This window comes from Alligator mississippiensis, chromosome 1 (genome assembly GCF_030867095.1).
Source record: "Alligator mississippiensis isolate rAllMis1 chromosome 1, rAllMis1, whole genome shotgun sequence".
NCBI lineage: Eukaryota > Metazoa > Chordata > Crocodylia > Alligatoridae > Alligator > Alligator mississippiensis.
In genome coordinates, this window is record NC_081824.1 from 169505324 (window position 1) to 169529120 (window position 23797).

A 23797-nucleotide genomic window follows, 5' to 3' on the forward strand; every position below is an offset into this window, starting at 1 on the left:
GGCCGGATGCAGCCCACAGGGACCCTAAAAAATTTAGAAAATTAATATTTGGCTACCCCTGGCTGCCTGTCATGCAGCCCTTGATGGCTTGCCAAAACTCAGTAAGTAGCCCTCCGCCTGAAATAATCGGCTGGCCCCTGCTATATCGGATGTGCCCCTTTTCTTGTGTTTCAGCTCCCCTTCTTTGGTTCAATTCTGCATGGTGCATTTACTGGCTGTGAGCTCCTTCTCTTCTCTCAAAGGAGGCTGTAGGTATGGAGAGCTCTGTGGAGCCCCTGTAGGTGGATAGGTTGTTCAGAACACATGTATCCTTTTCCAGCTACAGCCCAGCTTGTACCAAGTAAAGCAGCCCTGTGGAACTGCAAAGGATCTGTACAGGTGTCTGTGGTGTCACCAGCCATCCCAGCTGCAGGCCTCTGGCATGTGCCAGCAGAGAATGGAGAATGACCCACAGGCAATATGGTTCCTGGTTGCTACATGAGATGTCACTTTCTGAAGACTGTGCCTCACCATGAAATGTGGACAGATTCCTTGGCTCACATAAATTTCTGCATGCTGGTCTCTGCAGTCTCTACCTACTCCTCCTCCATACTAAAACAGAAGGCAGCTCAGACCTACTACTCTGGGTGCAGCCCTGTCTCCTGAGAAGTGACTGACACAGCCCTGAGTAAGACGAAGGTTGAACTTTGCAGTGCAATTTAACAGAGTCATGCTCTTGTTCATCCCACATTTTCCAATTAGAGGTCTTCAGTAGCCTCTTTCTCTGGATGAGTCCATCAGCCTCTCAAGTCAGTGAACAAACCTATAGTTTTCACCACAGCACTGTGATCAATGTGAAATTCAGATTACAACAGGTTGATGCTGGCTGCATGGCAAATTATATTCACAGGCTGAGGACAGAGCTGAGAGGAAGCTTCAGTGTAAATGTTTAAAAACACTTGCTACCTTCTTAGGGTATTTCACCAATGCTGCGAGCAATTTTCGGGTCCCAGAGAGGATCTCAGAAGGGATCCAATGACTCTTTCTCTTCTTACATCAGTGGAGCCTTTTTTAGACCTCTTTGTCTGTGACTAATTGTCTCTTGCTGTGGCCCAGCCTGACATTGTTGGCTTCTGGAGACTCAGAGTTGGAAGTCAGTGAAACTGAGACCCTTCCCAGGGCTCTTCTGTGTGCAAGTCACACCGGTTTAGAATCGGTTAGAGTCTTGTTTGTTTATTTTGTCTATACATAGATTTGTACCAGTTTAATCAGCCAGTGTAATTAAACCGCTACAGTCCTTTAAACCCCCATTTCCCTTTAAGAGCAGTTTATTTGAAGTCACTTCAAACCTGCCCCAACTGACTTAAGGTAAAAGGAATAAGGTTGCTTTTGAACCTGTTCCATACTCTGTGTAGACACATATTTTGGTTTAACTAAATTGGTTTAAATTCACATCTTTGGTTAAACCGCTGTGACTTTCCTACGTAGACAAAGTTTCCAACTGACTGATATATAACTTGCACATCAGCCATGAGCAAGGGCATAGGCTCGTTTGACTCAATGCCAAGGAGCCAAGAGTGAATTACTTTTCCTTGCTATGTTCTTTGTGTGTGTAAGTGTCTGTATAATAGCAGAGCTGATAGCTACATAGACTGGACATAGCCTCACTGTGCTGTTCTTTTCTGTACCCCTGGCTGGCTGGAACGGTACCATAACACAGAGATCTGCAGGGACTGGCGCTGGGTCCAGTGCAAGTTAGTCTTTTCATCAGCCACCTAGAAATAAATCTAAAATTGCAGATTAAACTGGTTTGGGGGTGACAAAAATTGGCAGAGTTGTGAGCACAGAGAGAACTGCCACACAGAGCATGGTAAGCTGGGCCAAATGGTTTGGAGCAGAGCCAAATGCAAAATTCTGCATCTAGGAGCAAGGACCGCAGGACAGGCTGATGGAGATACCCTGGAAGACTTCTGTGGGTCACCATGAACAACACGAGCTTCTGAGCTGAGACAAAAAATAACAAATGCTATCCTTGGAAAAGCATTCCTGGCCAGTATGTGCCCATTGCCAAAAGAGCGAACAACAGATTACACAGACAAGGTTGAAATACTCAATGTTTCAGTCTTCACAGGAAAAGTAAATTGTGACCAGTTTCTTAATGCAATTCATGTTGATTTATGAGACTAGGCTGAAAAGGCTAGGATTATTTAGTTTGGAGAAGAGAAGACAGGGGTGGGGGGAGGGGAGGGGATCTGGTAAGTCTTCAAATACCTGAAGTGTGGTTATGTGGAAGATGCAGATAAAGTATTTCCTGTGGCCACAGAGGACAGGAGAAGGAACAGCAGTCTTAAGGCACCTATACACATGCAGAGAGGCTGCTCCAATGTGTTGTAATTACAGTGCATTGGAGCAGACTCAATTGAGTCTGCCAGAGCATGGTAATTACCATGCTCCAGCAGACTCCAGCATCACGTGTTTCAGCATCCCTGCACTGAAAAATGGCAGCGGGGGTGCTTTAACTAAAATCATTTGCTGAGCTTTAGTTAAAGCACCCCTGCTGCCGTTTTTCAGTGCAGGGATGCTGATGCATGCACGCGAAGCTTCTGGCACTTTAATTAGAGTGGCTCTCAGAGCTGCTCTAATTAAAGTGCTCCCCCCCCCCCTCTTAGAACACATCTATACATGCCCATAAATGACAGCAAGGGAAATTTAAGTTGGATATTAGGAAGAATATTTCCATTATAAGGTGGGTTAAGCACTGGAACATGCTACCAGGAGAAGCTGTGGAATCTCTGTCCTTGGCTGTTGTTAAAGGTTAGACAGACTGTGATGGTTTAGTGAGGGATGATCCTGCCTTGAGCAGTGGGGTTGGACTATATGACTGCACAGGTTCCTTCCAGCCCAGCTAGTCTATGATTCTGTGTTAACAAATGGATCAGAACACAGACCAGAAGAGGGAGAGAGTGGGTTAAAGAATATCTGGATAGATTAGATGTATTCAAGTTGCCAGGACTCAATGAAATTCCCCTTAGAGTGCTTGAGGGCATAGCTAAAGCAATCTCTGAACCCTTAGCAGCTATCTTTGAGAGTTCCTGGAGGACAATGTAGGTCTCAAAGGATTGGTGAAGGGCAAATATACTACCTGTCTTTAAAAAAAAAAAAGAAAAAAAGAGAGAGAGAGAAAAGAGAACCTCAGAAAATATTGACCAGTCAGCCTAATTGTGGTACCTAGAAAGATGCTAGAACAAATTATTTCTACAGTCTATTTCTAAGCATGTGGAAGATAATAAAGAGATGGGGAAATAGGCAACCTAGATATGTCAAGAATGTATCATATCCTGTCAAAGAAGAAAAACTGATTGGCTTGATAACTGGCCTAGCAGATGAGGGGGAAGCAGCAGCTGCAATGTATCTTGACTTTTGTAAGGCTTTTGACACTCCCTCACATGACATTCTCACAAGCAAACTACAGAAATATGGTGTAGATGAAATCACCCTAGGGTGGGTGGTAATCAGTGCTTCACTGTCAGACTGCGAGGACATTTCAACTACAACTCTGCAAGGGTCTGTCCTGAGTCCTGTTCTAGACAATAGTTTCATTAGTGGCTTGGAAGGGAGAGTGTGTTTATAAAATTTGTGGGTAATACCATGCTGGGAGAGGTTGCAATTTCTTTGGGAGACCGGATTAAAATTTAAAATTATACTGATAAATTGGAGAACTGAACCAAAATCAAGAAGATGAAATTCAGTTTAAGATACCCCCAAAACAGTGGTAAGTACTATACATAGGAAGAAGGAACCATAGGTATGAGTGCAAATGGGGAATATAACTGGCTGGTATGTAAGCAGTACTACAGAAAAGGGGCTAAGAATTAGACTGGATCAGAAACTGAGCATGTATCAATGAAGTGATATTGTTGCATTAAGGTAAATTTCATTGTGAGCTGTATTAACAGGAATGTCATAACAAGAGACAGGAGAAGATTTTTCTGCTCTACTCAGCACTGGTGAGGCTTCAGCTGGAACATTGTTTCCAGTTGAAGGCACCACAGTCTAAGAAAGATGTAGACAAACTGGAAGTTCAGAGAGAGAGCAAGTAGAATGAGAAGCGGCTTGGAAAATGGCTTTCGCAGAAAGGTTGAGACCATCATATTTTCAGACTGAGGTGGGGGGACAAAGGCGTTCACCTATGTAAAAGAGGACCGCTCTCAGATGTTTTCCATATCTTCTGGGGATTTAGGACAAAGAGTCCTTGGCTTAATTTCAACAATGAAGATTTAGGCTAGATATTAGGGAACATGTTTTTATCTACTGGGTAAGTAAGTGCTGAACAGGTTACCTTAAAAGATGTTAGAATCCCCTTTGGAGTTTTTTAAAAGCAGGTGAAACCAGCACCCCTCAAGAGTGCTCTAGGTCAGTGATTCTCAACCACTGTGTGATGAGATCCTTTTAAGGGGGGCATGAGGTGCTATGCAATATTAGCACTGTCACATGTGGAAACACTTGCACATGATTCTCAAGATAAACCAAGAGATTTAAAATAGGAATCCATAGTATCAAAAACATTTCTGACCTTTTGTGGTCTTCCTGAGTTATTTTCAACAGAAGAATTGTATTCATTTTCCATAGTCAAAAAATGAGTGAGAGCTAAGCGTTGGCATGTTTCAAAGGGTGCTCTGAGTCTAATGAGGGCTCCCTTGAGTCCGAAAGGTTGGAACCCATTTGTATAGGTATGTTTGATCCCACTGAGGGATGGGATGGGCTGGATGACTTCTTAAGGTCTCTTCCAAGCTGATGTTCCAGTGAAACCTTTTGCTTTCTAAACAGGGGAGTGATGAGTAGGAGTAGGGAGGTGATTTATTACCTGTGTTTAAGAAAGCTGGAGAGACTAGTACTGAAATATTGGTGTTCACATTTTTAAAATGATGTTCAAAACCTGGCAGGGAAAGACCCACAAAAGTGATTTTGGTGATGGAAATGCATGATAGTGAGAGCCTTGGAAAGCTTAATTTGGTTAGCTTATCAAAAAGAAGATTGAGAGGTGATTTCATTACAGTATTCAAGTGTCTTCAAAGGGAGGTGCTAAAGGGCTCTTTCACTGAGGAAAGGTATAAGTGACCAGTGGCTGCAAGTCAAAGCTAGCCAAAATCAAAGGGCAAGTAAGACACAATTCTTTAGAAGGGAAGGTGATTGACCACTGGGTCAACAATCGAGCACAGCGGTAGGTTCTTTGTCTCTTGGTGTCTCCAGATGTGGGCTAGATGCCTGTCTGGCAGTGAGGTTTAGCCAAACAACTTGTAGACTTCAGACTAGCAGGGTATTGGCAGCCCTTGTCTCTCCCTGCTTTTACCTGTGGCATATTGTAGAAATGTTCTTGTTGTTTCGGTAGTGTTCCTTTGTAGTGTTGGATGAAGGTTTGATGTAGAGACTTTGGGGACTTCTTCAGTGGACAGTGGCCCATCAACACGAGGAACTGACTTCAGTGATCCAGGAGGCCCTTCCGGTCTGTGGGGGAAACTGGGTGCAATTTAGTGGCACCTGGTATACTGGAACTCAGACTAAATAACCTAATGGTCCCTTTTAGCCTTACCTTTTGTGACTGTTTGGACATCTAGAGTGCAGTTCAGTTCCTGTACTCTGCTAGACCTGTCTCAGGCAAACCCAGTGTCCTGAACTACAGGGCTGAGCTCCTAGAATTGGGGGAAATGGAAGGAAGCACTGCAAGGCATTCAATCTGTATTAAACCTTCTTCCTTTTGTTAGAAGCTTCATCATAATACAGGATGCCTGCCAGGCAGAAGATGAGTAAATGTTGTGGGCCAGGACTTGAGATTCCTGGCAACTGAGGAGCCCTGCCATCTCCACTAGGAGCCCCTCTGTTCTTCCAAAGGCTTGGTTGGCATTTGCTTGCCTCCCTGCTGAGCCCCCTCACCTGTTGGTCCTGTCAGGCACAGGCCTGGCAGTTCCTCACATCCAGGCAACTGTGCTATCTGTCCATCCAGGCTCATTCTTCCAAGTCCTCTGCCTGCTGGAGGAGGCCAGGCTTAAGTGGCAAACTTCCTGGGCTGGGCCATGACATACTCAGACATAGGAGTAGAAACAGCACAGCCAATTTTGCAAAGCATCTCAGGTGAGCGGTTTAGCATGGCTGAGGGACAGAGCCAAACAACCCACCTTTGTAGCATTTAGCCCTTCTGTGGGGCTGCCTGGACATGGCTACACTGCTTCCAGGCTAGGGAGCAGCCTGCAGCAGTTTGCTTGAAGATGCTGCCTCTGGGGGCAGTGGGTTTGCAGCGTAGTTATGGTAGGGAAACGGAGCCAATGCCCCTCCCCACCACTAATAAAGTGCAATCTCCTTACACAAACAGGCACATGCAGAGGTTGTACGGCCCCTACGATCCAGCTCTCTCTGGGTGTTTAGAGTTGAACCCCTGACAAAAAAACTCTGGAAGCAGTCAACACAGGTTCTGGGACTGTACACTGCCATGCTAGTATGCACACACGCACATAAGCAATCCTGATGTGTGCAGAGCTAGACTGAAGTCCAATAGAACCGAACATAGGGCTGACCCTGCACTCCCCATGATGCATTGCCCTGCAATGTGATCCCTTGTCATGTAGAGCTGTTCTTTGCGTATGGTCCTTAAGCCAGCTTTTAGCTTAGATGACAGGCTTCCTGTCTGAGCCTATTTGAATTCTTAGTGAGAATGAGATCTGATGAGATGAGACCCTGCAGCAAACGCTCCCTAACATTCTAGCTGTATCCATCATTTCCCCTTCATCTGTGGCTGCTGTAATGCTATTAAAAATAAAAAGGGATCCAAGTATGTCTGGCAAGATCTGTCATTTATAAATTCCTCACTGCCTATCCCTCATAGGCTCTAGTAATATCTGGGCATGTTTTACTAACCTCAGTGGTACATAAGGGATTTTCAAAAGCCAGTCGTACTCCCAGTGAAAATCAGTGAGAGTTAAGTGCCTGCTTTGTGCTGTTGAAAAGTCTCCGTGATGTCTAATAACAGGATTTTTTCTGTCTCTCTTTTTGTTCCATTATTTTAGTTGAAATGAGATTCTCACTTTTTTTAGGCAGTAATTTCCAGGACTCTGCTCATGTCATTTTGTGTGAAGATGGGTGATTCCATGAGGTTTCAGGCTCAGTCATCACAGCACTGCAGTGAGTTCACCCAAGGGGAGCTTCTCCTGAAAGAACAAACTGGGATTTTCCAGGCCCTGCGATTATCAAAACAAACCAGGGATGATGGCTGGACAAAGGGCCTTGAGACAGCTCAGTGAGTCAGAGGATGAAAAAATGCCATTACATTATAGTAGCTGGGTCTGGATCCCCCCCCACCCCACCCCATTTACTTGGCCCTGTTCAAACCTTATAGCTTATTACGATCCCTGCCTCAAAGAGCTCACAACATGGGGCCAAGCCAACACTAGGGGATGGTGGTTGAGATTGATATGTCAGTAGCCTACATCCACAGAGCACTTCTGTGTACTTTTCTCCCTATGGCTGATTCAAGATACACCCCATGCGCACGCACGGACACACGCACGCACGCATGCATGCATGCATGCATGCATGCAAGCAAAAGGAGCTAGACCAGTAAAAGTGCAATTTTGCTGGTATAGCTGCATCCCCATGAGGGAACTCTGCTAGCACAGCCGTGTCAGCAATCACACCTTTCCACACCCCTGACCCATGCTGTTCTGCCAGCAAAAGTTGGTAGTGTAGAATTTGTCTTAAAGCCAAAACATCAGCAAGTGATAGACAAAGAAGCAAGTCGGGGTGGAGGAATGGGAAGGGCAGGGCAGGGCAACCAGAATAATAGGATGCATGTCATTTTATGGAATCTGTTTTAAAGATGCATGGGATCAGCTGATCCACTGGTAAAAAAAGAAGGGCTGCAAGTATGTGGCTTTGAAATGGAGAACTAATGAGAAAGTGGACAGCCCAAGGTCTGTGTTCTATCAATTGTTAAAAGCATCTGGTATTCATTGTTGTCTGTACTGTGTTAATCAGGGATGTGGAGAGGGAAGCGCTGTACCACGGACCTTGGTAAGAGTTTAACACTGAAACAGAAATAGCAGCCTGGCCCCAGGAAATGTGTGTGTGCTGGAAACACTCAGCCTTCTCCTTGCAGAGCTGCAGAATCGTGGCCAGTCAGTTTGGCCCATTAGGAACTCAGCTCCCTTAAACGCATCAGTGCTCTTCCCCTCTGCCCTCACTCCTCTGTTCCCATTCTCACCCCCCCTCCCCAGCTTCTTATTGCCCCCTACCATTCCTGGCTTGGTGGTAAAGCAGTGTTTGTCAACCCATGGGTTGCAAAAATATATATGAACAAGCTTTAAAAATGGATTCTCCTTTAAAGGAGAAAAATATGGGAAAGCAGGGGGTTTTCACTTACAGGCTGGCAGAGTTCCAGCCTGCGAGGGACTGTTTGGGGCCCCCCATACCTCACACACTTAATAGCTGGGGCCTGGAGGCAGCGGGTCAGGAGTGAGAGGTACCAGCAGGGCCAGGGAGCTGTTTTCTACTTAAAACTATTTATTGGGTCAGGACTGGCCATCAGCGTTTACAAATGGGTCCTGGTACAAAAAGGTTGGGAAACCGCTGTTCTAGAGCAGGGGTAGGCAACCCCTGGCAGGGTGCCAAAGCATGGCATGGGAAGGCATTTTGCTTGGAAAAAGGCCGGGGCTGCACTATCAGAACAAGAATTGGACCCCTCGCAGCTCTCCTGCCATGCTTCCCTGCAGAGCTAGACACAGGCATGGGCAAACTGGGCAGCCGCCTGGGGCCCAGACAGAAAGGGGGCCCCAAAATAGTAATTTTTAAATTACTATTATTATTATCATTATCTCTGGCTAAGGGGGGCCCGATACTAGTTCATCCAGGGCCACCAAGAGTCAAGGTATAGTGCTGCTCCCCTGGCATACCATCATCTTACAAGTTGAGGTTGTGGGTATTTTTGGCACTCTGCCCGAAAACATTGCTGACCCTTGTTCTAAAGCATCCCTGACCCTGCTTTTCCCTTGCTGCCTCTCATGCATTATTTACTGCTTGCATAGTGCTTCTAGATGGCAGCTACTTCTCCTCTTCCCTGGATGAACCTTTTATAGAGGCTCCCTTTTTCCTTTAGGAGCTGTCTACCAACCAAACCTCTGACCTTACCTTATGCCCTTTATGCATGGACAAGCAAGAGGGCTGGGTTTATTTTGGGGGAAGGGGGAATAGATTTGCTGTAGTTTGTCTTTTTTTTTCTCCTCTCCCATCTGCCCAACAGCAATGCTTATATCAGATGCACCTACACCCTACATCACTCTTGTCCCATTTTGAACAGTCATAAGGCAGTTCTTAACATGCGGGGTTTCACCACCCCCCCCCAATGTTGTCCACAAGCTGTTTCACATAAGGCCTGCACATTAGTGCATCATCAGCATAGGCCTTCCATATGCAAAGGTGGATCCTATCCACAATGAATATTCTGTCTGGTTGGGTTTCAAGTGTATTTGGGAGGTGCCCCCCATGCTCATTTGAACATAAGACACTTCAGGGTCATCTGCTGTCAGTACTGATAACTTAGCAGGAGGGAGGCCTGCACCAGAGGTGTGCTATGTTGAGCATCCCTGTTTACAGTACTAGTAAAACAATTGCATCCTCTACTTCCCAGTTCTGCACCCTGCTGTGCCTCTGAGTCAGCCCATCTCTCTTTTTTTTTTTTTTTTTTTTCCCCCCCCTGACACAAATGGGTTGTGCTAGTGGGAAGCTGTTATAGCTCTGGGAGAGTGAGCAAGGTTCTCTGTGACCTGCTGGAGGAACACCACAGAAAGCAGGTGATGTTTCAGGGAGATGACAGATGCAGCCCTTCCATGATTCTTCCAATTAAAAGGGGGTTGCTGTTTTTCCCTCATGCACCTGCTGCTTTGACTGGCAAAGCATCCTTTTGCTAATATAGATTCAATCGCTTCCCCAAACTGAGTTTACACTATAAGCCAGATCCTGCCTTTTCGATGCCTAATTTGACTGATGTGGCTCAGGGACAACTAATTTCACTTTGCTTGAGTCCCTGAAAATGTTAATACAAAAAGGTGGCTAGGTCCTTGTTCTCCTCCTCCTTTTGCAACTCACTCATAAGGCTAAGATGATGGCATGTTACAAAAGTAGGTGTGCTAATGGTTTTGGTTTTGGGTTTTTTCCAGGGAGTTGAGTAGGATTAAAATAGGATCACCTTGAGGTGCCCTATAGATAGAACATGATCTGACCCTATACCTTTAGCCAATATGGTTGTATCACTTGGGGATGTGACTTCCAACCTGCCCCAGCCCCAACCCCGCTAACTAGCGTAGCTGTGCCAGAAAAAGTGTATTGGCCAAGCCCTATTCCCCAGACTCTTAAGTGCATTTTATACCTTACTTCGTTTTGATTAAGAAGCTGTTAACAGCATGTTTGGGGCTCGCAGCACAGCATTAACAGGAAATCCAGAAAGGGCATACAAGTGTCTGGGAAATCCCAGACACCAAAGCCTAACAGTCCAGTGAAGGCATTACTTTCACAGGAGCGCAGGGCATGTGTGTAGAGCTCCCATTGGCTCCAGTCAGCTTTGACACAGGCTCTGGTTGTGTCCGAGTTCTGTCCACAAGGAATATTTCTTCCCTGTGTAGAAGGAGGAAGATATGCCCCTGCCCTCTGCATTGCCCAGGCAGTATCCTCAGCCAGCTGTCAGAGCCTTGCCTCACTCATGCTGCCCAGGTGCTCCCCATGCCTTCCCCTCTCGGGAAGGTGACCTGATAAATAATTGTATATAAGGCCTGGTATGTTGTCACCCTGGGCAGGGCTGCTCGCAGCCTCACGCGTGAAAGCATCTGCATCTGACAAAGGAGGCTGTCGTCCAAGAAAGCTCATGCCTCTCTGAACCAGTCAGTCTCTAAGGTGCCACCCTGCCCTCCTTGCACCTCACGTAGTCTGTGGAACTGGCAGGGCCACGTGGGAGGTCTTTCTCAAACATATTGACACGGTCTTCTTGACTATACATGGGGTGTATAGTCAAGAAGACCGTGTCAATATGAAGGGGTGGAGAAGGCAGACATCAGTGGGAGGGAGCTGAGGTGGCATCAGGACTGCAGTCTGACTGATTCTGACATTTTGCTTTCTATGGTAAGCATATCTTGCTGGGCAAAGGTCTCTTCCTACAGCGGTGCTGCTGAGTTACTGCAAGTGCTGTAACCCTGACCGGAAGCAGGTTGGTTTTGAATCCTGCAACTTGCCAAGCTCTGAACAGAGGCAGATGTTGTTCCTACAGGAGAAGGATACCAAAATATGGAACTAGGGAGGAGGAAGAAGAAAGGGGCTTTCAGAGAAACTCAGCATGCAGAACCTGTGATCCTGGGGTGGGGAAGGTCAGCAGAGCAGAGAAAAATCCCCTACCCGATGACATGAAGAGGCAGAGCAGTCAGGAATCTCCAAGGCACATGCTTTGCTACTGGCAGCTGAAATTTGTCATGCCCTGGCTTACTATAGGTAACATGAAATAATAATCTGTTGCCTTTATAATCTGTTGTCTAGAAGGTTTCATAGAGGATCATGATGTGTTGTACTAATGCTCATGAATTAATCTCACAACTGTGTGGAGGGGGTGGGCAAAATAGCATTATCCCTATTCTACAGGTGGAGAAGCTGAGACAGAAAGGCAGGGACTTGCCCAAGGTCACTGAGTCAGTGGCAGATGAGATTCAGGGTCTCCTGAGTTCCTTGGCCACAGATCCATGCTACTTCCTCACTGACTTTTCAACCTGAGCAATTTGAGCCCTAGACACTCCTCTGGCACTTCCTCCTGGGGACTGAGCTGACACACAAGCTGTGTGTAAGAATAAAAATCTGGCTTTCTCTGAGTGAGTGGGGAGTTAGGCAGAGCACTACCTAGGGCTTGTGGTTCACTTAACTCTCACCGTCTGTAATATCTTCATAGATATCTGTGACTTAGCATGTCAGGACTTCTGCGTGGAGTGGGGCCTGGTAAGTGGATGAACATGTGAATGAGGGCCCCCCAGAGTGAGTCAGGGAGAGGGGTGAGTAAATCATCGGTGGGGGGGGCAGGCCAGTGTGTGGATAAAAACACTTGGCCAGCCTTTAATTCAGAGCAGCTGCAACGTGAAACCCTGGGAAGCTAACCGAGAACAAGGCCCAATCTAAGGGACTTGGATTTCTGGAGCCACTGAGAGATTTGTTTGTCTCCCCAAGGTAAATGACAACGCAGGGCCCAGTCTCCAGTGCGGGAGATAGGTTTCTAGTGGCAGGTTTATGGCTTGGAGCTTGTCCCAGGGTGTCTGCTCTGCTTTGCTTGTTGTTAGCCCAGAACATTTAGGAGTAATGGTTGGGACGGGCAGAAGGGCCCAGCCCAGCCCCAAGGCTGTTTCATTGAGTCTGTTCTGCTGTATCCCTTTAAACCCCATCATGAGCAAACTGGATTCCTTTGGCACAACGTTTACCTTCAATATGTGCCTCCCAGTCAGGCCTCAGGGCTCCAGGCTCAGCCCGGACCAAACCTCTGAAGCATATACAAGGCTCTCTTAATAAAGACATTGAACCCATTATCTGTACAGACAGGGACGAGGCATAGAAATTGCCCTGGTCTCTCCAAGAGGATGCAAGTCCATCCTCCCTCTCAAAAATGTTCAACCTGATACATTTTTGAGAGGAAGGATGGCCAACTTGATAATTTGGGGAGCTAAGTCCAGGAAGCAGGGGGAGGTGGGAATGGAGCCAGGGGATCCATTACAGGTCAATAACAAAGCAGAAGATTTTAAAGCAGAAGGTATTTGTTTTCTCTGGGGAAGTGGAGAGAGTAATCCTGAAGACAAGCCCTGAAGAGACAATGAGGAGATGTTCTCCACGAGGGAGGTTGAATACATCCGTGTGTGCTGTGAAACCTAGGGTCAGTTTCCAGGCACTGGGTTTTGGGGAGGTGGGGAGGAGGAGGGGATTAGCGTTATCTTAAAACTAGGGTGAATCTTTAGGCTTAGCAGTCCTGCTAAATATCTACTGCTTTCCCTTCCCTGTGAGGCATGGTCAAAGAGTGCTGTAGGAAACCCCCTTTTCACAGCACTGGGGCCTTTTCCACACTAGTGTATGATGGTTAAGGTTTGATTACCTCTGACATTGTGGGCACAATCTCTGTGAAGACAGTGCACTCTGCTGTCCTGTTCCACACCCTCACTGGGAGCTAATTGCTGACAAGGGGCTTAAGAAAATGCAAGCATAAAATGACAAGCCATGAGGAGCACGGTAGCTTTCAAGGCAGAACCTTTGATATGGCAAGGCACAGTTCAAATGGGCTTGGAGATCAGTGCTGGTTCTGTTCTTCAGCATTTAATAAGATGTTTTGTTTCTCCAAATTGAGCCCTGCCACCCTCTGGGAGGCTGGCATTATAAACATTACTCTCTTTGTTTTACAGATAGGGAATTGATCAATTTAAACAGGCCCTGAGACTTTTTAAGTGAAGTACCCAGAGCTGCAGGTCACTGGCACCTCTGAAGCATCCGGGCCTCAGCATTTCAGTGGCAGAAGGGGGGCTTAGGAGTTCCTGCTCCCCTGTGCTGTTCTTTGGTCTACAGGCTGTTTTGCCTATCTTCCAAGCTACTCATCTGGAAACTGGTGTGTTAAAAATAGGCAGCTGATGCCAACTAGGGAGGAGTTTTGAATGCCAGGGAGGATAGAGGAATCGGAACTTGTGGTAGAGGTGATATCTTTTATAGAGAAGAGGACAGAGAGAAGTTACATGTGCATGCCCTAAATCGCAAAGCTGCCTGTTGGATGGTAATGCTGAATCTTGTGGGAGGGGATGGTTCCCTCTGTGTGTAGTTCTGGTGTAGGCACACCTGGGATGTTGTGCGCTTATTTCTATCCCAGGCTTACATGGGGAATGCTGCTCGGTGCTCCTTATACAACCCTAGTTGGGCCACAGCTGGAATAGTGCCTTCACATCTAGGCTCCTCAGTGTTGGAAAGGTGATCTAGAACCTGGAAAGGGGTTAGAGGGATACACAAATATTAGGAAGGAGCTTCCTTTGGGGAGAAAAGAACTAGATGTGGAGTGGCGGCCATCCCCAAAAGGCAGCAGGAATCTTCGGAGAGGCTGAGAACGTAGAAATAGGAATGGTGAAATAAAACTGGATGAAAGGAAACCTGAGCTGCATGCCTAGGAACTTCCTAATGATGAAATATCTGTTGCTGTGCAACATCTGCCCAGGACAAGAGCAGAAGCCCTTTTGTGTGTATGTGTTACCTCTGGACTGGACAGCGCCCTGGAAAGTGGATGGTAGGGAACAGGCATGTTCTGGAGGATGGAGGTATTTGCCAGAAGGAAACAAGCAGCAGTTTTATCTACAGTATCTCTCTGATTCTAGCCCTTATGCACCTAAGTATCAGGGCAAATGTCAGGCCTGAAAGTTGGCCAGGTTGCAGAGCTGTGGAATTCTAATGACAAACTCCAGGGCTGGGGTCAGCTCATAGCAGAGTTCATCTGACTTCTGGATGCCAGTGGAGTTGTTTACACCAAGGCTGAACTTGACCCAGTGCATTGACCAGCACTGCTGGAATGCCCTGGCCCTGTGCTAGCTAGGAGCAACAGTCAGCATCTGCTCTTGGGTGCCTGCTGACTGGTCATGTGGTACTCTTTGGAGGCCTGGTGGAGCCCAACCTTATTTCTGTGCTCTGGGATTCCTTGGAAGTTTTGCTCAGGATGTTGGGGCAGTGGCATAGTAGAAGAAGGCAGGCTGCCAGGGGTGAAATTCCACCCCTCCTGCCTGCTTGTTCTCAGGGCTGTGGAGTGATTAAAGTGACAGGAATAGTGTGTAAACAAATGAGTAGGTCAGCCCCAGCCAGCCAGGGAGCTTGGAAGAGGCTGAAGGTGGTGCTGCCCTTGTGCCTGGGCCCTTGTACTTTTCCATTGCAAAGTGTGGAGGGAGTAAATTTAACCCAAGAGCCAGTGGGAAGGGACTGTGTGCTTGCTCTGAGGTCTCTGCCTCTGCTGCTGCTTGGGTTTCTTTCTCACACCTGCTGGTCTGTCTTGCGAGCCAGCCCTGTTCAGGGTTCTCTCTCCCAGTACTTGTGACAGCAGCAGTGGCACATTTCAGCCATGCTTTCCATCCAAACCCTACATAGCGCAGCCTAGCCCAGTGCACCATTTCATGCCCCCTCATAAATAATCCCACTAGGGCATAATCTCCTGTGTAGTCAGTTCCTTCTCCCTCTTGATATGTCCTAGGAGTTCATGTTCCAGTGTGGTGGATGGCAACGAGTGGTGTTTCTGAATGCACAGCCTTGTACAGGACTGCTCAACACGGGGCTTGCCACCACCCCTTTCCCTTTCCATGTTGCTCAGTGCTGAGTGGTGGTTGCTAGCTAGAGGTCCTGGTATACAGGTGGGAGGTCCTGGTATAGAAAGGGACTCTGGAGCTGTGGTTAAGGGATGAGGGCTTTGAGTCAAGGCTGCTGTGACAGTGATCTATGTGAGACCCTTGCTGTTCTTGCACTTCTCTGCCTGGAAACTAGAGATGAAGCTGCATGGCAGTGGGAGGAGGGGAACAAACAGCAGTGCTTAATTAATATTAGAAAGGCATCTCAAAGCACTCAGACAGAAAGAGGACCAAAGCAATTGTGTTATTGTTCTGTTGGCAACTTTGTGGCTCAGTAATGGGCAATGCAGGGAAATGCAGGTGGAGTCCACCCAGGGAGGAGTTGGGGGAATAGTTTAAGAGCTTTCTATACTCTGAGTCTGAAAGATCCTGCACCTGAGGAACTCTGGCACTCTGGAGCTCTGTTCCTAGACAGACAGCTTCATTCTAGGTCACAAACTCCTAGAAGGTTTCAGACTGGATATAAGGAAATACTTCTTTGCGATTCGTGACCAGACGCTGGAATGGACTCCCAGCTGGGGCGGTGCAGGCACCTACCCTGGAGATCTTCCAAAGGAGCCTGGATGCACACCTTGCCAGGGTTATTTGCCCCCAGCAGACTTTCCTTCCCAGAGCAGGGGGCTGGACCCGATGATCTCACGAGGTCCTTCCAGCCCTAAACTTCTGTGAATCTGGCTTGTGCTGATCTGTTTTTTCCAGGTTCCACTCTTAGTAGAGTGAACATACACAGTTGTTCGGAGTACAGCATCCAGTCAGGTCCTCCAAGCTGAAGTCAGGAAATGGTGAAAGAGCTGAGCAGCTAGGAAGACCTGCCTGACCCAAGTGACTGGCAGGGTTGTGTCACCTCAGCTCAATGTCCCTCCTCCCTCGGCTCTGACAGGCAAAGTGCCTCGATAAGAGATTCTTTGCTTATCCCTGATTTGCAGTGTGCGTGTGGTCTTTTTACTTTCTGCTGTGGAAGCCCAATGTTAGGCAGTCCTCTTTTCTAAGGGTGGTAATGAAGTGCTTGTTTTCTCTGAATATATGCAGGTAGCCTCCCTTAGAGAGAATGCAGAAGACTCCCCATGATGCAGCTGTTGAGTGAAATTATCAGGCACAGCTTAAGTTGCTAGGGAAAAGGAAGGTTTCCTTTTTGACCCTTGCCCCATCTCTAGGCCCTAAAGCATTCCAAAGCAGGCAGGTTTTATTACTCTGCAACATGGTTTCATTTCAAAATGTCCAGGAATAGTGCTCCAGAAAGAAGAAAAAAAATCTTATGTGACCCAAGAGATTGTCAGTAGTGATCTGGCAAAAAACCATGTAGCTAATATTTGTCATCTGAAATGAGATGCTCAGTGGGGCTCTTCCACATGGAAAAAATAGGGTTGTCTTAAAATGGTAGCAGTGAATACTTTTCTTTAACTGTAGTGTAGACAAGGTAAGTTGTGGTTCCTTACCCAACAACAATTAATGCTTGTTCAACTGTCAAGCATTAGAGCAGGGGTGTCAAACTCATCTGTCCCCATGAGGCCAGATCAGGCCCATGAGCCTCTTCCCCTCCCCATTTTCCAGCATATGGCGTTGGGCAATCACTCCAGCTGGTCTGGGACCCATGCTTCATGCAGCATGAATCCTGGAATGGCCAGCACAGGCACCATGTGTGGTACAGTCTGGACAATGATGTGTAGCACAGATCCCAAGGCTTGTACCACACTGCGTGGTTCTGCTCAGACACTGGGAACTGCAACACAAGTGGTGCCTACTTCAGCTGGTCCAGGACCCCTACTGCACATGACATTTAGTGCAGTGAGGGCCCAGACTGGCTGGAGCAGGTTTCAACAGGCATTACGGGCCCAGAGCAGTTAGGGTAGGCGCGTGTCCTGGGCCCTGCCTGTGGTGTGGTCTACTGTGTGGGTCTGCTCAGACTCTGGGGCAGCACTGTGGGGGAGGGGGGTGCTCTGGTATTTAAGTTGTGACCGTGAAGATGTCATAATCAAGACCAGGGAAGAGATAGCCCTTTCCTCTGTGGCTCTAAGTGTCCACCTGGGATACTGTATTTAGACTGGGCACCATTAACTATGTTGACTGTGTTGACAAAGTAGAGGGAAAAAACTATGTTGACAAAGTAGAGGAAATTCAGAGAAGGGCCATGACCATGATCGGGGCCAGAAGACTTTGCTTACCAGAAAAGCTGGAGAACGAGTATAGAGCTTGGTATGAGAACCCCTTAGAGCTATGGGAGAGGTCTTTAAATGTGTGAAGGGTGTCAATGCTAAGGTGGAAGAAGTATCATGTAGCATGGGAGCTGGATAGAAAAGGCAGAGACAGCATTGACAGTCCCTCCATATGAGGATAATAGTCTTCCAGTAAATAGGGAAGTCATTGGAAAGTCCATAGTTGACTGAAGAAACCATTCTGAGATCCACATGTTTGAATGGCAGGGGTTCGGACTAGATGATCTCCTCAGGTCCCTTCCGACCCTACCAACTATGAAACTATGAATGCAGGCTTGGCAAATAGTCCCTGGTGATCTTGGGTTGCAGCTCTTTTCCTTTGTTCTTCTCGTCTATCCGCCTCCATAGTGAGGTGAGTTTGCTAGAAGTGATCAATGACTTGTTCCACATTATGGTGCCACTGAGGATGATTCAGTGCTAGAGTCTCCCAGGTATTGATATTACTATTCCATTTCTTCAGATTGGCCTTCAAGGTGTCGTTAAATATCTTCTTTTACTTGCCTCTTCAGCAGTGACCAGGGTTCGAATTACACTTTGACGCTTCTTGGGGCCAGGATCTGCAAAAAAAATTGGACGGTCCATCACAATGCCCTAATATAATCAGAGACTCCCCAAGGTTATGATTTTCAAATCTTACAGGGGGGCTTTCATGTCTTATGGGGGAGTCAGCTCCCTCATAATTTGAACCCTGGCAGTGATCATTGACAAGTTGTGAGTATAGGACTTGTTTTAGGAGCTGTTTGTCAGGCACTGTTATGACATGTCCTGTCCAACAGACCTGGTGCCATATAAACGTGGCTTCAATGATGGTAGAGTTTGCTTAACCCAGACCACTGGCATTCATTCTTCTATCCTTCTGACTGATAACGGAGGATTTTCTGAAGACGTTGCTGATGGTTACATTCCAAAGCTCTCAGGTGTTTCTGATATGTCATCCAAGTTTCACCCCAATACAACAAGATACGGGTGACAACAGCCTGATAGACAAGAAGTTTGGTTTGGGTCCTGATGCTGTGACAATTGAAGACATGATTTCAGAGACATCCAAAGGCAGCACTGACAGATTTTATCCAGTATTGATGAGTGTTGTCATGTGTATATGTTTTGGGAAAGGTGGCTACCCAGGCAGGGGGAATGCTCAATGTATTTCCAAGAACTGTCCTCTCTAATTATAATATCAAATGTGGAATAGCTGCCGTATTAATGGAAAAGTGTTGGTGCAATCGTATATCCTCGCTTGACTCTAGTTCTGATAATAAAGGGGTCTGTTTCCAAACCATTTCTTAGGATTGTTGCTATGATGTCATGAAAATTCTGATGAATGATGATAAATGTTGGCAGGCATCCAGACCTCATCAGGATCTTCTGTAGGGCCTCTCTGTTGATTGAATCAAAAGCCTTAGGTCAGTGAAGGTAAAGAGCTCCGAGGTGTGGCGTTTGTGGCACTTCCGCGGCTGTTGAGCAATAAAGATCTATTGTATCTCTAAATAGTTTGAAACCACATTGGGTCTCAAGTAGAATCACCTCAGTGAGGGAGTCTGTTGAGGAGCATGTGGAGGAGAATCTTCCCAGCTGTGGACTAAAGTGAAGTACCACAATAAGCGTCCCAGTCTGATCTATAATAATGGCGGTTAAAGGGGGGGGGGGTTTACCACCTTGCTTATAAATTTCAGCTGGTGTTCCATCAGGACCACATGCTTTGTTGCTCTTCATCTGCTTAATGGCTTTCAAGGCTTCTTGACAAGTTGGTGGATCTACAAGATAATTCTTCATGGGGTGTTGTGGAATGGCTTTGATGGTATTGTCTTTGATATTAGAATCTTGGTTCAGGAGCTCTTAAAAGTGCTCCTTTCACTGTGCCTTGGTGCTGAAGTTGTCTTTAAAGAGTGGTGTTCCATCCTTGGACCTCAGAGGGATGGCTCTTTGTGTGCTTGGCCCATAGGTAGCTTTGGTTACATGGAAGAAACAATGCATGTAGTTTTCCTATCATTCTCATCAAACCCATCCTGATAGTTCTTTGTGGAGAGGCCTAGAGATGCTTTGCATACCTGATGGATGCCTTTCTTGAGGCTCTCCCAGTGGTCAGCTGCGTCAAGATCATTGTAGAGATCAGTTTCTCGCTGACCCACTGCTGGAGATGATTGCTTTCAACAGGGTCTTTTAAACAGTCAATATTGGACCTTTCCTTGGTTGCTTCTGTTTACATGATTTTGGGGTCATGTAAATGGACATGAGGGAACACATCAAACAGTGATCCATCCAGCAGTAGTCTGCATGGATCAGAGCTGTGGTGGTACGGACATTGTGACAGTTCTGGGCATGTGCTATGATGTCAGTCTGGTACCAGTGTTTTGAGTGGGGATGCATCCATGATGTCCTCCATTCCTTGCTTTGGCAGAATAAGGAATTTGTGATTATAAAATCATGTCCTGGACACTTGCTCAGAAGAATTCCATTTGAATTGACTCTCATCACCTCTTCCTTTCCAAGTATTCCTTTCTATAGCTCAGAGTCCCTGTCCACTCTAGCGCTGAAATCACCAAGAAGTATTATCTTATCTTCTTTGGAGACAGATGACAGGACTTGGTTAAGTTCAAGACAGAATTCTTCTTTTATTTCATCATCTGCATCAAGGGTCTGGGTGTATGCACTGATGACTTTTGCATGTTCTCTGTTGGTCAGTGGTAGATGAAGGGTCATGAGATGGTTGTTAATGCCAACAAGACATTTCGGCATCTACTAACAATCTTGGTTTTGATAGCAAAATCAACACCATGAATATAGCTGTCTTTTATTCATCTTTTCATTCCCCCCGCAAAATAGCGTAACCACCACTGTGCTCTGTGAGCTGTCCCTCTCCTGTACGTCTGGTCCGACTAAGTGTAGCAATGTCAATATCAAATCATAAAAGCTCCATGTCTATGAGTGCTGTCCACCACTCCAGTTGGTCACTGTTAAGGTTGTTCATCAGGATGCAATCAGTGGTGACGCATAGGGGGTGCACATGCACCCCCTGAGAGCATGTGATCAGCTGTGGGGGGACCCCACCCCGGTCACTGACTAGTGGCTGGGGGGGCACATGCCCTTCCCCCACCCTGCAACTAAGGTGGCACCAGTCGCCCATGGATGCAGTCATTCCAGGTTCCAAACTTGATTTGGACCACAGATAGAGTAATCCCACTGGACATGGTTTTCCAGTCGAGTGAAATGAGGCATGCTGTTTATAGCACCTTTCCTAGCCGCTTCCTCATACAAGATGAACAGAGCGGTTCCTAAATAGGCTTGCTCAGTCATGATTGCACCTGCTGAACTGCATGCCCATTTCGGTTCCAAGTACAAAATGATCATTGCTTCTGTGTGGGTCTGATTAGGGGCTTCAGGCAATCACTAGCACTTGCCCTCATTGCCACCTGCCCACTGCCATAGGGCTTGCTACTGAAGAAAGATACCTGAGGTTGTCTCTTTTTAACATAGGGATGCCCTTGTGTATCTGTAACCAGATGATACTTTGTTTCTGAATCACTATTAGTTTGGAAACTTTGCTCTTGGCCTTGTTGCCATGGGTGACCCTATCAGGAATACAAAATTCCAGATGGAATCACTCACAAGGTCATTGGTAGCACCTAAGCCTCGCCATTGCATCAAGGTTGTGATTTTTGGAAAGAGGTAGAAAAGAAAGTCAGAGGAAGTGTCTTTGATCCAAGACTATGAAGGCTGATTTCTTTGGAGAAAGATGGGAGCCTCATTCTCAGGAGGTCGCTACAACACGCCCCATAAGTAGGGTAACGATATGTTCTGGTTTGGCTGGGACACTCCTGGATTCCATAGGCCTTGCTCCCACACAGTAGCAGAGGTGTCTGTCTTACCTGCCTGGCATGCCATGCCACTCCACCTCCCTGCTGTATCCTGGCCCAGGACTTTTGACCAACTGGCCAGGACTGACCTTCAGAATCCAGGAGTGTCCTGGCCAAACCTGGACATATGGTCATCCTACCCATAAGGACAAGCCTCTATCAGGAGGGAGAAAGCTCTGGGTGACCCAAGTGGTCTTCTTTATCTCTTCTGTGAATAGGATTGATTCAAACCACATTGATATAAATCGGGGACCAATATCACCAGGTGGAAAGGTTTGATTTAAACAATTGATTTTAATCAGTTTTCCATTTGCATGCTTTATTTCAATAGTTTTAAGAGGTTATATAATAAGATTAGGCCTCAGCATATTTTGAACTTAAATTCAGATTTGGTTGTAAGCAGGTTTATTTGTTAAAAGAAAAATATGTTGTTATAACTCAAATAGAATCTGATAGATACATTTAAATGGTTTATTTTTATCAGCTCTGGTTTTGAGATGTGTCACTAGATGTGACTGGGTCCCAACATCCCAGAAGATGTATGAAACAGCTGAGATAATCACCATACAAAATTTATGGCATCAGTTCCAGGAAAACAGATAAGCATGTGCTTAAGTCCTTCCCTGTTCAGATAAGTATTTTAAATGCAAACATGTTCTTAAATCCTAGCAATTTTGATTGGATGTGGTTAGCTTTAAACACTAAGGAAGGAGATGCATTTTGTAGCTTTGAGCATATACTCAGGTGGATCCAGGGAGGTATGGTGGTGCAGTCATACCTTGCCTTGCCACTGGTTCACAACTGAGCACTGTGGTCTTGGCTAACAAGACACATGTTCACTGAGCTCTCTGCCACTGCGCTCCCCCCACCCCTTCTTTTGAGGTTGATTCCTGGGGGTGACTTCCCTTTAGGATCAGTGACCAGGAGCAGGATGTGGTGGCTCAGAACTGCTTCTTCAAGTGAAAGGTCTGGGTTTTTTTATCCACAGAATTCAGAGGAGCATTTGGAGAAGGGTTAAAACACAGTGGCCTGAATGTTTGAGTCTTTCCTAGAATTAAGCACTGATAGAAATGTGCTAAAGTGGGCCCAGCCCTACCCAGATACCCAACCTCTGGATTTGAGATGGCCTGTAGGCTAACACCTTTCTTTTCGCCTTGTCCTCAAGCAGCCAGAGTTCACCTACTCATGCCAGACACACCAGGGCTAGGGATGGGCCATCACAGAACAGTCCAGTCAGTGTCCCTTAAGTGCTGAGACAGGCCCTACTGCCTGATGCCACTGTACCATTCTCCTAGGATGTGCACTAGTGACTCTGCAACCTGGCAGACCTCTGCCATGGCTGTCTGCTAAAGAGAGATACACCTACAAGTCCTAAAAATAGCACAATACTTCCCACTCCATATTCAGGACACAATTTCCTGGCTACCCCTAGGGTAGGTACAGTGCAGGCAGCATCAGCACAGGGGTCTTTGTGCTGCCCTGCATGTATGCCTCAACCCCACCCCAGAAGGATCCTCTCTTGAGGGGCCAGTTGAAACAAGCCAGCCCCAAAGGGTGAAACTTCAGGAGGGCAAACTTCAGGGAGTGAAAAAAAACCCATGAAAAAAAGCCCAATGAAATGAAGTATAAAGAGCCACCCATGCAGGAGGACTGGGCCGCAGAGTCCTCACAGGCTCCACAGAGAAGGCATTAATTGCCATCAGCCAGGTCATCCTGAGTTGCATCACTGCCCATTCCCTTGGTGTCATTGTGCACCAGTGTACACGCTGCCTTGCAGAAGGAGGTTGCAGTTGCATAGCTGCTTCAGCAGCTGCAGTTCCTGGGTGCTCAAAGGCAAAGATGCAAGTGGCTAGGATCCTTCAGAGGAAGTAGCTAACAGGAGGGAGCAGCCAATGTGATCTTGAGGGACTGCCTCAAAAATCTGATTTCAAATGAGAGACAGAGAGGGATACTGTACCATAATGGGAGAAATTAGGCAGCAAAGAAAATATGCAGCCTGTGAAGGCTGTCAAGGGAAAGAGGAAGGGCCAAATGCATTAATAATCCTAAATGGGCTAGGGAAAATAAGATTATAGGTAAACTAGGAGTTTTAGGCCAGACAAGGGATGGCAGAAATGCAGAGCACCTCCTTTAAAACTTGTGTCTGAGACAACAATGAGATGCAATTTGGAAATGCACGGTAGCATGAATGATTCAGATCAGGTAAAGGGATACCAGAGACATGGCTTTGTTTCAGCCAGACCAAACCTTACGCACCCTAGCAACTCTTAAAAATCCATGGAAAGCTGAAGCCAAGCCTGCATCTTGTGGATGTTTGTAAGAAGAGGGAGAAGTT

At 46.6% G+C, this 23797-nt stretch overlaps 1 protein-coding gene across 4 annotated transcripts in view; it reads left to right on the top strand.

Annotated features, from left to right (window-relative positions):
• Window positions 1-23797, top strand: part of TMEM63B (transmembrane protein 63B) — a 90857-nt gene that overhangs the window by 8760 nt on the left and 58300 nt on the right. Inside the window, exon 1 of one of the 4 annotated variants that reach the window (XM_059716808.1) lies at window positions 7134-7152. The exons of the other annotated variants lie outside the window; for them this stretch is intronic. The gene's annotated coding sequence lies outside the window, so the exon portion shown is untranslated. Of the gene's footprint in view, window positions 1-7133; window positions 7153-23797 lie in introns of those variants that run through there. 4 annotated transcript variants of the gene reach the window in all.